Consider the following 13,360-nt stretch of genomic DNA (forward strand, 5'->3'; position numbering starts at 1 on the left):
CAAAATAGTTTTGGTTGAGTATTGTATTTAGGGTGGATTCCATCTGATTAATGTAGGTCCTGTTTATGTTTTCGTGTTTTAATTTCTCTGATATGATTTGATCGGCATTTTGGAGTAGATGTTTTTTATGTCTAATGAGCATAGTTTAGTGTTCGTGCTGACGTTTGTCATTGAGATTCTGTCTGTGAGTTCCATTGAATTCTTGATGCTATGGCTGTTGTTCCCGTTGACTTGGTTTTTTAGTTCATCTGCTATGATTTTTGAAATTTTGTATGAAGGTGCTTTGCTGAAGTTGATAACTGGTCTTATAAGGTTATTTTACTTACGTATCTTTATCTGTGCGTTAAGTTTTGGTGCTCTTGGGTTGTTGACTGTGTATCTATTCAATGTTTTGTTGTTGAAGATCTGGTTGTTGGATTGTCTTTCGAATTTTGTGGTTGGGTCTTAGTTCATCATACTAAAATCTTTTCTGTTATGTAGTGGTTTACTTTCACTGTTATGTAGTTGTTCACACTTTCAGTTCTTCAAGGTGATCAGTTACAAAGCAAAGCTTCGAGATCGAACGCCGAAAGAGATTCTTTCTCTACTTTTCGCATCAGCTTTCACTGTATGGCAGTTATCTACAACAACCAGAGCTCAAAAACAAGTGATCCAGCATTGCTTTACTCAACTGACACAATCTAAGTCATATTCAGAAGGGGAGAAGTCATCGCCTTTTCTTACTTTGTCTTGTCCTAATAAAATACTTTAATTGTCACCTAGATCTTTTAATGCCACTCTTGAATGCATTTAGAAGTATATTTTTTAGAAGAAGAAGAAGAACTCAATAGTTTCAAGAATAAGGCAACCCAGCATTCAGATAAAAACAGTTCTTTCTATTATGGATGTTATTCCATTTGGATCCTCTTGAATCAAATTAGTTACTTAACCTGTATTCTAAGTTAACTACATTGACCACCTACACCTACACTTGAAAATTAGCTTTATTATCACAGTTGATCATCAGCTCTAAAACGGTACTGCTGCTTTAGTTTCAATCAAATGAAACGGTATAGAATTAATTTCAGATGGCATTCAAATATACCACTGTGATTCAAGTGCTACCACAATTAAATATCTAAACAATAGTAGTGAACTGCTAACCCGAACATTGGGAACACTCATTGAATAGTTTAATAATAGAGATTGTGTTTTTCCGTACAGATATACATATTAAATCAATCTCCTCAACTGACGTAGAATGATTCCAATACAAAGAGTGCTCCAAAACCACCCAACTACAATCCTCTTCTCAACTCGCATTTCAACAAACCAATTTGGTGAAGAGAGATAAACTATTCTAATTCCTCAAATCTAACTTCCCCTAATAGAGTGAATAGAGGAACATATAATTTTGAAAGATCTATTTCTACACAAAATCTTGGCAGGTGATCTAAACTTTTTGGATCTTTAAGCTACTTTGTTATTCAGGATTCCGGTCAAAGCAAGTCGTAACCTTGCTTTGTTTGAATTATCAAGCCATAACACTAATTATGGATACTTGAATTTCAAACCAATGTCACGACTCATGCAACTCGGAAATTCTTTTAAGGGTGAGCTTAAAGGAATTAGCTTTGCTCAACTGAAAAAATTACTGTATCTAAATTTTTCAAGTTTGGTACGGTACCCACTTGACTTATATTGAATTGTTAGGTTGGATTGAGTTTAAATTTGTATCTGTTGGATATTTTTTCTGTAAAAAAAGTGGTTTTATTTCCTGTCTAAATGAATGAATAAATAATGAATTGTTGATGGGACGTTTGTCTCCGTTCATAGTTCGCATGCCACATTTTTTTTATATTATATATTCGTGGAGTGTTCTTCGTAAATAGTAACAACACATATTACAATAAAATCGACGAACTTGCGACTGGAAAAGAGAAAAAATTACGGGATAGATGAGCAAATTCAAATTGATAACATGAAAAAAGAAATCCGAGAAAAACTTGTTATATAAATCAGATGTAAATAACATCAAAAGATTTTGTAGACGAGATAATTGAAAAAGAAACAACCTTTTCTGCCCATTTACAAACAGAAAAACGAACGAATAAGAGGTCGAAGAAACAAATAAGTGAAGATCTAAGGAATGAAGAGTTGAGTGAAAATCTTCGTCTGATTAAAAAAAAAAACAATTTCATTGAAATTCGTATAGAAGAATTTAAATAAATGAATGTCAATGTGTGATGGAATCTATTAGAACCTTAAAGATTACATATCAAAGTTATATATTTATATATAGTTATATATTTATATATAGTTATATATTTATATATAGTTATATATTTATATATAGTTATATATTTATATATAGTTATATATTTGTATTATGTAAAATATTTGCTTGGAGAGAAAGGACAGAAACAAAAGTGAGGAAGAAGTTTGAAGAATTTAGAAAAGCAACAGAAGAATTCATTCGCGGGGTCAGACGATAAAGAAAAAGAGGGTATGAAGAAACAAGAAAAAGAAGAGAGGAAGAGCAGAGTTTTAATATATGGAGACGAGAGTTGGAACGGATTGGAAGTAAACCTAAAGCCTAATTTGGATAATTTATGTAAAACATGCTATGAAGTTAGTGGGATTGTTAAACCCGTATTTAATATTGCAGAACTCTCAAGATATATCACGTATACAAACAAAACTTTTGATAGAAACGATAGAGTGATTGTATTATTAAAATTAAATTTCACAAAATCATTTGACATATATGATGTAGAAACATTGGTCTCTATTAGTAAGAATATTATTTATTTGTTTAATAAAGGGCCGTCATGGGAAATTAAAAACCTTGAGAGATGGAAAATCGGTTGAATTAGGAAAAATGTGCTCATTTGAGGGCTTATTTAAATGACACTCTTGGATCAGAAAAAAATTACCCATTATAAGTTAGCCTGTTTGGCGTTAATTCTTCTGATGTATCCTGTAATCGGAATTTCCTAAATTTTAGAAAGTTTTATTGAAAACACTTTTTCCTCACCATAACAAAAATGCTGTCTCTCGATGTGTATTTCGGTAACCAAGTTAGCATCATCAGGAGATGACTAAGAATGAACAGTCTTGGTCATCTCATTATGCTTACATGGTTAGCGTCGAAAAATGTGATTCAATTGCGATTTATTTTCAGGGAGGTTAGGTTAGGTCCAAAATGAGTGGGTCTATTCGACCCTCAACCGCAACCCGCAAGGGTTTATTGTGGCTCACACCTATTCACACTCGGCCAAATAAACCCAGCTTCTTAACGAGACGATTAGTTTGGATGGTGAGTGGTCTTTCAGGTCAGATGGTACTGCTCTGCCGAATTTTGAAAACCTGATTCGGTTCCTAGCGGGACAGGTACAAAGTATGTGCTCTGCTGTTTCATAATTTTTCCAAACAGAGGCGGCACACATTGTCTTCCGACAGTCCGAGTCTCTGCATATGATGATTCAGACGACAGTGACCTGTGAGAAGGCCTTTTAGAGATCGTAGTTCATCCCTACTGTAGTCCAACAACTGTTTGGTATCAAGCTTTGAAGGGTGAATAAACGCCTTAGAGTGAGCCAATCCTGGAAGATACTGCCAGAAGTCTATAAATCTTCTTGCCATCCAGGTGTTCAATCTTTGTTTGGCAAAGCCTAAAGCGATACCAATGACAGGTTCTGGTCCGATGAAGCTGCTTGCAGCACCCTCCTTTGCAAGGGAGTCAGCAGCCTTATTGCCTTCCAGGCCAGTATGGCCAGGAATCCAGACCAGAGACAATCTGTTAAGTCTTTCTGTCGAGGAGAGTCGTTTTTGACAATTTGCTACCAATTTAGACGTTGCTCGGTAGGAGCCAAGAGCTTCCAACGCCGCTTGACTGCCCGATAATATTTTCATTGACTTGTGTATGAGGTTGGATTCTTCGAATCTCTCCGCACACAATTTAATAGCGTAAATTTTCGCTTGAAATACAGTCGCATAGGTTCCTAGGCAGGTTGATATATCTGTCCTGGGTCTGCGACTGAAAACACTTGCACCGGAACCGGAAGGTGATTTTGATCCATCTGTGAACCAACAACTATCTGCTCTTAATATTTCCTTCTCCCGGAGGATCCAGGAGGTAGTGGAAAAGAATAGATTTAAAAAAATCCAGTGAATCTTTTCTTTCTGTTTGAAAGCAAATCTGTTTTTCCACTATGAAATAAATAACTTTTTGAATATAATAACTGATATCTATAAAAACAGTCAGTTTGATTTTATTATTTTGCTTTCGAACCAAACTCGCCACACATATTCGCGAATATCTTCATGGTACAACCAGTCTTGAACGTTACTTGAAAACATTAACATAATATTTTTCATTTTCTCATTATATATTTTTATTAAAACATTTTAGAAATGTTGATTAATATCACACCTTTTAGAGCGTGCCGGTACCGAAAGTAATAACTCTTCAGTAACCTAAATGAAAATATTAGCCTGCAGAAAACCCTTGGTCTATGAACATTTTTAATATAAACATTGATTACCTTTAAAAACTTTTATTAATTTAAATATACAATCTAGTTCTTGTTGGAAAGAAAACTGCCCTGCCATTATATTTATTTTCCAAGTGGAATTCCAGATGTCTAATATAAATTGTATTGTAATATTTGTGTAGTTTGAGCGTCTTGTGTTACTGAGCCATAAATTGTATTGTAATATTTGTGTAAATTGAGCGTCTTATGTTACTGAGCCATTTTCATTCATAGAGAAAAAAGCACGAACCCTAGATAGAGCCCTGTAGAACTATATCCACTGTAACTTAATCCAAATTCACTTTATTTGTTCCTTTCTTCTGACAAAAATTTACACTCGCAAACTGTTTCCGAATAGTTAAAAATAACGAAAGCTATTATCCAATGCTTTGCCCCTGATACCACAAACTTCTCTTGTATTTGCGTATTTAACATGCAATATATGTATAGATATGTATGTTAATTTCGGGTTTTATCTTGCAACTGAATTTTGAACCAGTTACCCCCAATCAATTGATAAGCAATTTTGCATACACTTTAAGTTTGGATGACAATACATGATTAGCCTAGTGATGTCATTATACATCCAACATGGCGGGTTTGAATACGGAAATTGAAATGGCATCACTCCAAATCTAATATGCCGGATTCCCAAAAATGATGGTGGATTATTTTTTTACTCACTCCCACGATATGGATATCTAATGAAAGGGGATACAGTATGTGACTTGATCTTGTCATGAGAAATTGTAGGAAAAAAATTATATTTTTGATAAAATGGGTGATGTTCTCCACAAGCTTTTATATCATATAAATTTTGTAATGTAATAAACTGATTGTTTTGATTACAAGTTTATTTTCTTTTTAGAGCTGGCAAGTAACTTGTACTTAAAAAAGTTTTTTACTATTACCATTACACATACTATTACTTACACAAAATAATTGTATAGGGTACTGTCTTATATCGACAAACGAATTAGTGGAATAAATCAGGGCTTCTACAGTGTTTTTATCATAATCCAGTTGAACAGCTGTTTCAGAAAAGTATGTATATGCCTCAATTGGTGATATTGGTGAAATATTCATCATTTTAGAATGGAAGATACGTAAACCTTGAAACTCGACACGCTGAACACTATGTAAAGTCTAGGTTTTGTGTATTTGCTATAGAAGTATTGAACTCATTTCAAATGTTTTTAGCTATTTACCAAAGATGACAATGCGGTTTCTGCAATTTCAACAGCAATTTTGTAAAGCTAAAGGTGTAACTAAACTCGACACAGGAAGGGTGAGCCGAAGTTAAAAGACAAAATAGACTTCATCCAAAGTCCTTAGATTTACTGAGAGCAACCAAATTCATAAAAGAAATCTAAATAATTCAAATTACACTTTATTGTGAGATTTTCTTTAAATTTACAAAACCGCAAACAACCGCAAATCGTGTTTTGCTATTACAATAGCTTTCCCAAGCGTTTTAATTTTCATACTATATGAAAGCAGTATGAAAACGCTCGAGAAAGCTATCGTACACGTGTTGCGGTTGTTTGCGGTTTTGTAATTTGTCTAGTGAAAATCTCACGTAAAAACGTTATGGACTTTCACCAAATATCGGCCAATTCCATCAAAAATCTAAACAACATTATTTTTTTTCTTCATCATTCTTGGTAAAACGAAAAGGAATGGCAAAGGTCGGTAGGACAAGAATAAATAAAATATTGAAAGTTGTAGGATTCAAATAGAAAAAGTCGGTGTGTTTTTTGTTCGTTGAAATCTCTACTTTCTGATGGTGAAAAAATATACATTACAATAGTAAATCTTCTCAGAAAATGCAAGAAATTGAAAAAACGAATTCGAAATTTTTTTTTAATCATGTACAATTTTGAGTTTGGAAATGTTGAGGATCTATTTTTCACGTCTAATAGTTTCAAACATGAATCCTTCAAAAATATTGTTGCATTTTTGCATTGTTTTTCCGGTTGTAATACAACATCTGGATTTGCCGGAAAAGGAAAGAAAAGTATCGTAAATTCATTATTAGACGCATAAAATTTCTCAAATTTGGCAAATGTTTTTTATAAGAAAGATGCAAGTAAAGAAGATATAAAAAATGGATTACAATTAATCAAATCTATTTATTAATGAAAAAATAACACTGAACCAATTAAGATTTCAAAAATATCAAGTGGCAAAAATTAAATCATCTTTCGTTTTTGCAAACATCCCACCCACAGAAGGAGCAGCAGAACAACATTGTTACAGAGCATATTATCAGCTTCAAACTTGGTTGGGTAACTAACTGACAGTAATAGATTGGGGCTAGAAGCAACATCAACATGGCATTATGCTCAAATTTACAGAAAAGGAATTAATTCCAGAAGTATTGCTTAAAACTATTTGCTGCAGCTGTGAAACTGGATGTAACAGTTTAAAATGTGGCTGTCGAAAATATGGTTTGAAATGCACAAATTTATGCTCAAACTGTTATGGTTCTGAAAAGTTTTCCAATATGGAAGAAAAAATTACGAGGAAGTTAATGATTCACATGAAATTGTGAATGAAGAACCAATGCAGACTAGAAATAATATTGGAGACGAAGAAGGTGATGGTCTTGAAGATTTCAAAGATCAACTAGAATTGGAAAGATTTGTTGAATCTAACGATGAAGAAATGCCATCAAAGAAACAATAATTTTTTTTTAAAATATTATAATTAATAACTTAATCAGAATGAAGTATCTAAATTCAATAGTACGATTTACATGTATATTTATATTTTATGAGATTTTCTATGACATGAATGTAATTAGAATGGAATAAATAAACTTTTAAACTGAATAAAATTGCAGCAATCACATTTTTTTGATAAAATTGTACATGATGATTTAAAAAAATATCGAATTCGAGTTTTTTCCGTTTTTTTGCATTTTCTGAGAACATTTACTATAGTAATGTATTTTTTTACACCATCAGAAAGTTGAGATTTCAATGAACAAAAAACACTTGAAAAAACTTGATATTTTTACGCGAGAATTTTCGATTGAAAATTAGGGTGCTTTTTTATATTAGGTCAAAATAAGGTGAAAAAATAAATATTTTAAATCAAATAAATTACAGTGTATTTGGGACATGAAAAGGTAAATTTTCACCAAATTTCGTAGGAAAAATTTTTTTTTTGAAAAAGAAAAATAAAAAACCAAAAACTCGGTTATTTGTATTTTTCACATAAATTGAGAGGTTTTGTGAAAAAATTGTAAATACAAAAGTTGTAGATCTTTTTATTACCCACAACTTTGCCATTTTACTTTTTTCCATAGGACTTTTGCCGTAAATCGAGATAAACCAATTTTACCCTTAAAAACTCACCTCCTCCCACTTCACGAACTCAGATCGCCCGTAATTTTTTTCTTTTATTTTTATCATATACCCCTCCTTTTCTAATGGGTTTCATCCTACTGTTGATTGTCTTCAAATATTTACCATATTTAAATCAATTAACCATCAAAACACCAATCTGTCGCTGTCTAGCCTAATAGGTAAGCCCTCCATTTTAAACGAATTAGACGAAGAAGAAAAACATATTATTACATTATATAACACCTTAAGTCGCCCACAAGAAGATGCTTATGTAATGCTTTCAGTGACATCTATTCGATTCCGGGAATATGCCTTGCCCTCGTTTTCGAATCTTTACGTAGAGTTATTTCCCAACCGGAGAAGATACATTAACAAAAGAATGTCTGGCGTCGATTACGCCGTCTCTATCGTCGCCGGTCGTCTTCGTTGGAGTTCCCGTTACAAAATTAGATTTACGCATATTTTACTGTCATTCTTTTCTGCTCAGAAATGGATTGTCGCCACTTTTAAAGAGTGCCAAGTTATCGTTGACTGCAACTTTTTGACTAGATGCAATTTTATCTATCTCCGTTTATGTTCCATTTACAAGTACTTATAATCGTCTTGAGTCTTATAGTTTTTGGTTGATTCATTAAATCCTTAAAAACCTATCACTGAACTGTGAACAAATTTTCTTTCTAAATTGCAGTCAACATTATTAATTTGCTTTATACCGGGTGAGTCACTAGTAACGGGACGGTCACTGGAAGCCAGATGAAACATGTTACGGCCGTGTTTCAAAATGATTTTATGGGATCCGAGGAGTACCTCCAAATTAATTCAGTCATACTTACACAACTGTTTACATTGAGAAATCATTCAGAAAATATCTCACTGGGTAGTGTGCTGGGCCCACTTGTCTTTATAATATATCTCAGTTACATTCTTCACCCTTGACAAATGTATTTGCTATGCCGATGATACGACACAGTCTCATTCAAACCTTGAGGTTCTCAATCAGCTTAGTCAACAAACAAGTTGAAGCAAATATTTGGTTTATTACAAATCACCTGAAATTAATTCGGTATAGAATGCAAAAACTTTGTTTTCTACCAATAATAATTATACAGTGCATTTCTTTAATGTCCCCCCTTTATTTTTTGAACGGGTCAACTCAAAAAATTTAAATTTGGGGCAATGAAATTAATGCATGAATACTTTATTTTGAAGTGAAATTGACAGATGAAACTTTCATGATGGCGACTGGGTGCCATCTGGGAAAAAAATTAAATGTAAAAGGGGTCTTGTGACGCATCTTTTTGAAGCTTCTGACAAATGCTTCACCACCCTAGAATATAATGGCAATGTCTTCAACTACTACAAAATGGCGGAACTTTTAATAATTGCCTGAATACATTGCCATTTTACATAATATGAGGTAATAAGCTTGAGGTCAGTTCAGAAGATGGTCGAAATAGTTGCCTTGAACTTCTTGACATATGAACAGCCTATCCGATATTTCACACTGGACACAGTAACATCAATATTCCTACAAATATTTATTATTCTCTGCCGTATATCCAATATTAAGCAGGTTCAGTTTCGTACACAAATTGTTTCAAGTAGCCCCATAAAAAGTCCAAAGGTGCCAAATCTGGCGAGCAGACTGGCCATTCTGTAGGAACTCGAAGGCCAATCCAACGACCGGGAAAAGTAGTATCCAAATGGTTTCCTACTTGTCTGGAGTAATGTGGTGGTGCTCCATCTTGTTGTAATACAATATCCATATCGAATTCATTAGGATTCGCTTAGACGATTTCAGTGATGAGAGGGTCAACAGTAGTTTCCAGCATATTCGAATACAGTTCCCTTGTTGAATTTTGATCAATAAATAGAGGTTCTACAATATGGTTTCCCAATATTCCTGCCTAAACGTTATTTTTTTCTGGATATAGGGTATGTGTTTCCCGGAAAACGTGAGGGATGGTATCACTCCAATAACGGCAATTTTGTCTGTGAACATTGCCCTTGAAAAAAATGTACATTCGTCACTAAAATCAATATTGTGGATATAGGTAGGATGCCTTGCAATGGTTTCCGTCATGATTTCGCAGAATACTGTTCTTCGATCAGGATCATCTTCAGTTAATTGGTATACCATTTTAATTTTGTATGGATGATACCTATTCCTCTTCGAAAGTCTCCTCACAGTAGAAGGAGACACCTCACAAACATTCGCGACAGAATGAGTAGACTGTTCAGGATTCAGTACCATATCACCAATTATTTGCACTTGCTGTTCTTCCGGAATGGACGGATGATCTGGGGGCTTTTTGTTACGTACACTACCGGTAGTTGTGAATTTGGATACAAGTTCCCTTTAATATTTTCTTCAGAAATAGGACGATTCTGAAAACGTTCATTGAAAATCCTTTCGGTCGCGTCGCACGGTGAATAATTAATTGACCATTTTGAGATTGTTGACGTGGTACTTTTCTACAAGTAAAACTGAAAACTAAATAAAAATATTCTAACTGAACAATGATGTTCATTGTCGAACTGACATTTTTTGTCGTTTTTATAAACAAAAAATAACAAACCTTATCGGGTTGTTGGAATTGCCATATGACATATAAAAAGTAATATTTCTAAAAATATCGAAATTCGTCGGGAGCTTCAAAATGATGTGTTACAAGACCCCCTTTTCATTTAATTTTTTTCCCAGATGGCACCCAGTCGCCATCTTGAAAGTTTCATCTGTCAATTTCACTTCAAAATAAAGTATTCATGCATTATGTATTCATGATTGTGAATGGCAACAGTGATACACGTATACCTACGGTTCTCCAGCTGAAAGCAAACACACATAGAATAAACTGTTACATATAATTTGAAATTGGTATCAAACTGTGAAGAAAGTTTCAATCTACAAATAACTAGAGTGCTGTGCCGATGAAATACATAATAAGTGAGTTATATTAACATATACAAACCAATCCAGTCAATAAATTTCTGAATTGAAACATACAGATAGAAAAAAATCCTGCTACAAAAAGGGCCAAATATATATGTATATATATATATATATATATATATATATATATATATATATATATATATATATATAAATAGATAAGTACTTTTTGATCATTCCCATATTGATTTCAATTTAAGAGCTACCGGTAGACAGCTGTTTCAGCCTATTGGACATCGTCAGTACCGGGCAGGCGGTCCTCGATTGAAGACAAAATGAGAAAAACCAAGAAAGTACTTGATAAAAATAGCTGCGTAAACGCAAGCGAAACATAAGTGGAACCACCTATTGGTGTGATACCCAAGTCAACTTGCCAAGTTTTTATGTCAGTGTTGGTGGTTTGGCCAATCAACCGACATCTGCGTGGCAGAAATTCGGAAAGCTAACCTGGAATGTCATCGAAAAACGAATCCACATGTTTCTAGAAATGATATTTAATCTAGAAAGGTTAATGCAGTCAAGCTGCTGGAAAATAATTCCATGAAAATCAACAAATAAATAGATATGTACTTTTTGATCATTCCCATATTGATTTCAATTTAAGAGCCACCGGTAGACAGCTGATTCCACTTATGTTTCGCTTGCGTTTACGCAGCTATTTTTATCAAGTACTTTCTTGGTTTTTCTCATTTTGTCTTCAATCGAGGACCGCCTGCCCGGTACTGACGATGCCCAATAGGCTGAAACAGCTGTCTACCGGTGGCTCTAAATTGAAATCAATATGAGAATGACCAAAAAGTACTTATCTATTTATTTTTTTATTTTCATAGAATTATTTTCCAGCAGCTTGACTGCATTAACCTTTCTAGATTTTTTAAATCTAGAAGTGCAAGTGGCACTGCAATTCATCCACAAAGTCACTGAGATATTTCTACCCGATATGCCCCTTGAGGACACTGCTAAGGAGCCATTAAAATAGTGACTTGCGACAAAGAACTTTAAAAGAGGCGGCCGACGTGGTTTATCATATTCCGTTGAAAATACACAGTATTAATAGGCGTCGGATTGGGGTTATTAATATAAATTTTCCAATGATATATGTATGATGCGAAGATAATTGAACTATCGTGTAAACTAATTTTGTTCAAAAATATTTTATTGTGAGAAGGACAATTTATATTTGAAATCGTTTTTTATTTGGGATTGTTGCCTTTTAAAAAACTATAAAATAATCAGAATATTGAATTTAAAAATAAATACAAATGTCGAAAAGGCAGAAAATTACTACATTTGATAAATTAGCATTTTGAAAAAAAACTACTTTGTCAGTAACTTGGATTTGAAAAATGTTGCATTATTATATTGATATGACTATTATTGAAACTGTTAATGTCAAGTTGATCATAGGTTTGATAATGAAGATGAATACAGTCTTCGAAACGTTACCAGATAAGTATACAAATAAAATATGTTTACGCGGTTAGAAATTTCGACGTTTCGTCTTCGACTTAGAAGCCATTTTCAAGAAGTAGAAAAGTGTGGCAGTACTGAGAGACACACTTTAGGGTTGTGCTTGTGTTTTGTCTTACAAAAAAATTAAAAATAGATTTACTCAGAGTTCTGGCTTTATTTCTCTTAGATAGTTTCTTTTCCGTTCTACAATCTCTGATTTATCTATTAACATGATCTTTCTATCTAGTTTTCCAAGAGTGAAGTTCAGCTCTTGTAATATCTTCTATTATCTAATTCTTCTTGTATCAGGAAAAAACTTTATTCAATGTAGGTATTTCGTTTTTTATGTAAAAAAGAGTACTGTACTTCTAACAGAATTGTTAACTTGAAAATTTTAGTAAATTTTAATTCAATGTTCTTTGAATCCAGTGAGGAATCAACCTCTTTTAATGTAGTGACTTGTTTATTGTATTGACATGTTTCAATTGTTTAAATGTAACATTCTTCTCGACACGGCTAACCTCACAACAAGTTTGAGACCTTTCATAATCATTTTTGTATTGTATCTCCATCATACAAATTTTGTAGCTTTTCCTTGAAGATGATAATAAATTTTATCGAAATGTTGGAATCACCCAAAGGTATATTCCAAGTTTTGTTCTTTCAGCAAAGACTGTCCTACAACTATATATATATATATATATATATATATATATATATATATATATATATATATATATATATATATATATATATATACATATTTTGTGATTCACATCTTTTAGGACGTTTCTAATGGTTACAATATAAATGGCAAGTAGTCCTGGGAAGACAGACATCTTATCCAGCTATGCCACGGCGAATAAATAGTGACTCAAGAAGAATTAATTTATTTTTCCAAATGTTAACAAAGATTGTGTACTCATTATTGATTAGTCAATATTGTCAATATTGAATAGTCATTTGAATAGTCAATTCCTTTTTTCAAGTTATGGATAACAGATTTCATAAATGATCTACTCGAAAATTTATCGAAATAGAATCGATCGTTTTACGGAGATATGTAACCAATATACTACATTTTCCTA

At 33.0% G+C, this 13,360-nt stretch overlaps 2 protein-coding genes across 5 annotated transcripts in view; one reads left to right on the top strand and one right to left on the bottom strand.

The window, feature by feature from the left end:
- LOC111512446 (acylamino-acid-releasing enzyme) overlaps nt 1–13,360 on the bottom strand; it is a 79,486-nt gene that overhangs the window by 35,550 nt on the left and 30,576 nt on the right. The window contains exon 1 of one of the 3 annotated variants that reach the window (XM_023168565.2): nt 8,701–8,848. The exons of the other annotated variants lie outside the window; for them this stretch is intronic. The gene's annotated coding sequence lies outside the window, so the exon portion shown is untranslated. Of the gene's footprint in view, nt 1–8,700; nt 8,849–13,360 lie in introns of those variants that run through there. 3 annotated transcript variants of the gene reach the window in all.
- The window catches only part of LOC111512447 (leucine-rich repeat flightless-interacting protein 2), a 76,639-nt gene that overhangs the window by 5,789 nt on the left and 57,490 nt on the right, over nt 1–13,360 (top strand). The gene's annotated exons all lie outside the window — the stretch shown is intronic.

The sequence above is a fragment of the Leptinotarsa decemlineata genome, unplaced genomic scaffold (genome assembly GCF_025532065.1).
Source record: "Leptinotarsa decemlineata unplaced genomic scaffold, Ldec_3_MD MMD2_tig00026345_RagTag_RagTag, whole genome shotgun sequence".
In the NCBI taxonomy this organism is placed as follows: domain Eukaryota; kingdom Metazoa; phylum Arthropoda; class Insecta; order Coleoptera; family Chrysomelidae; genus Leptinotarsa; species Leptinotarsa decemlineata.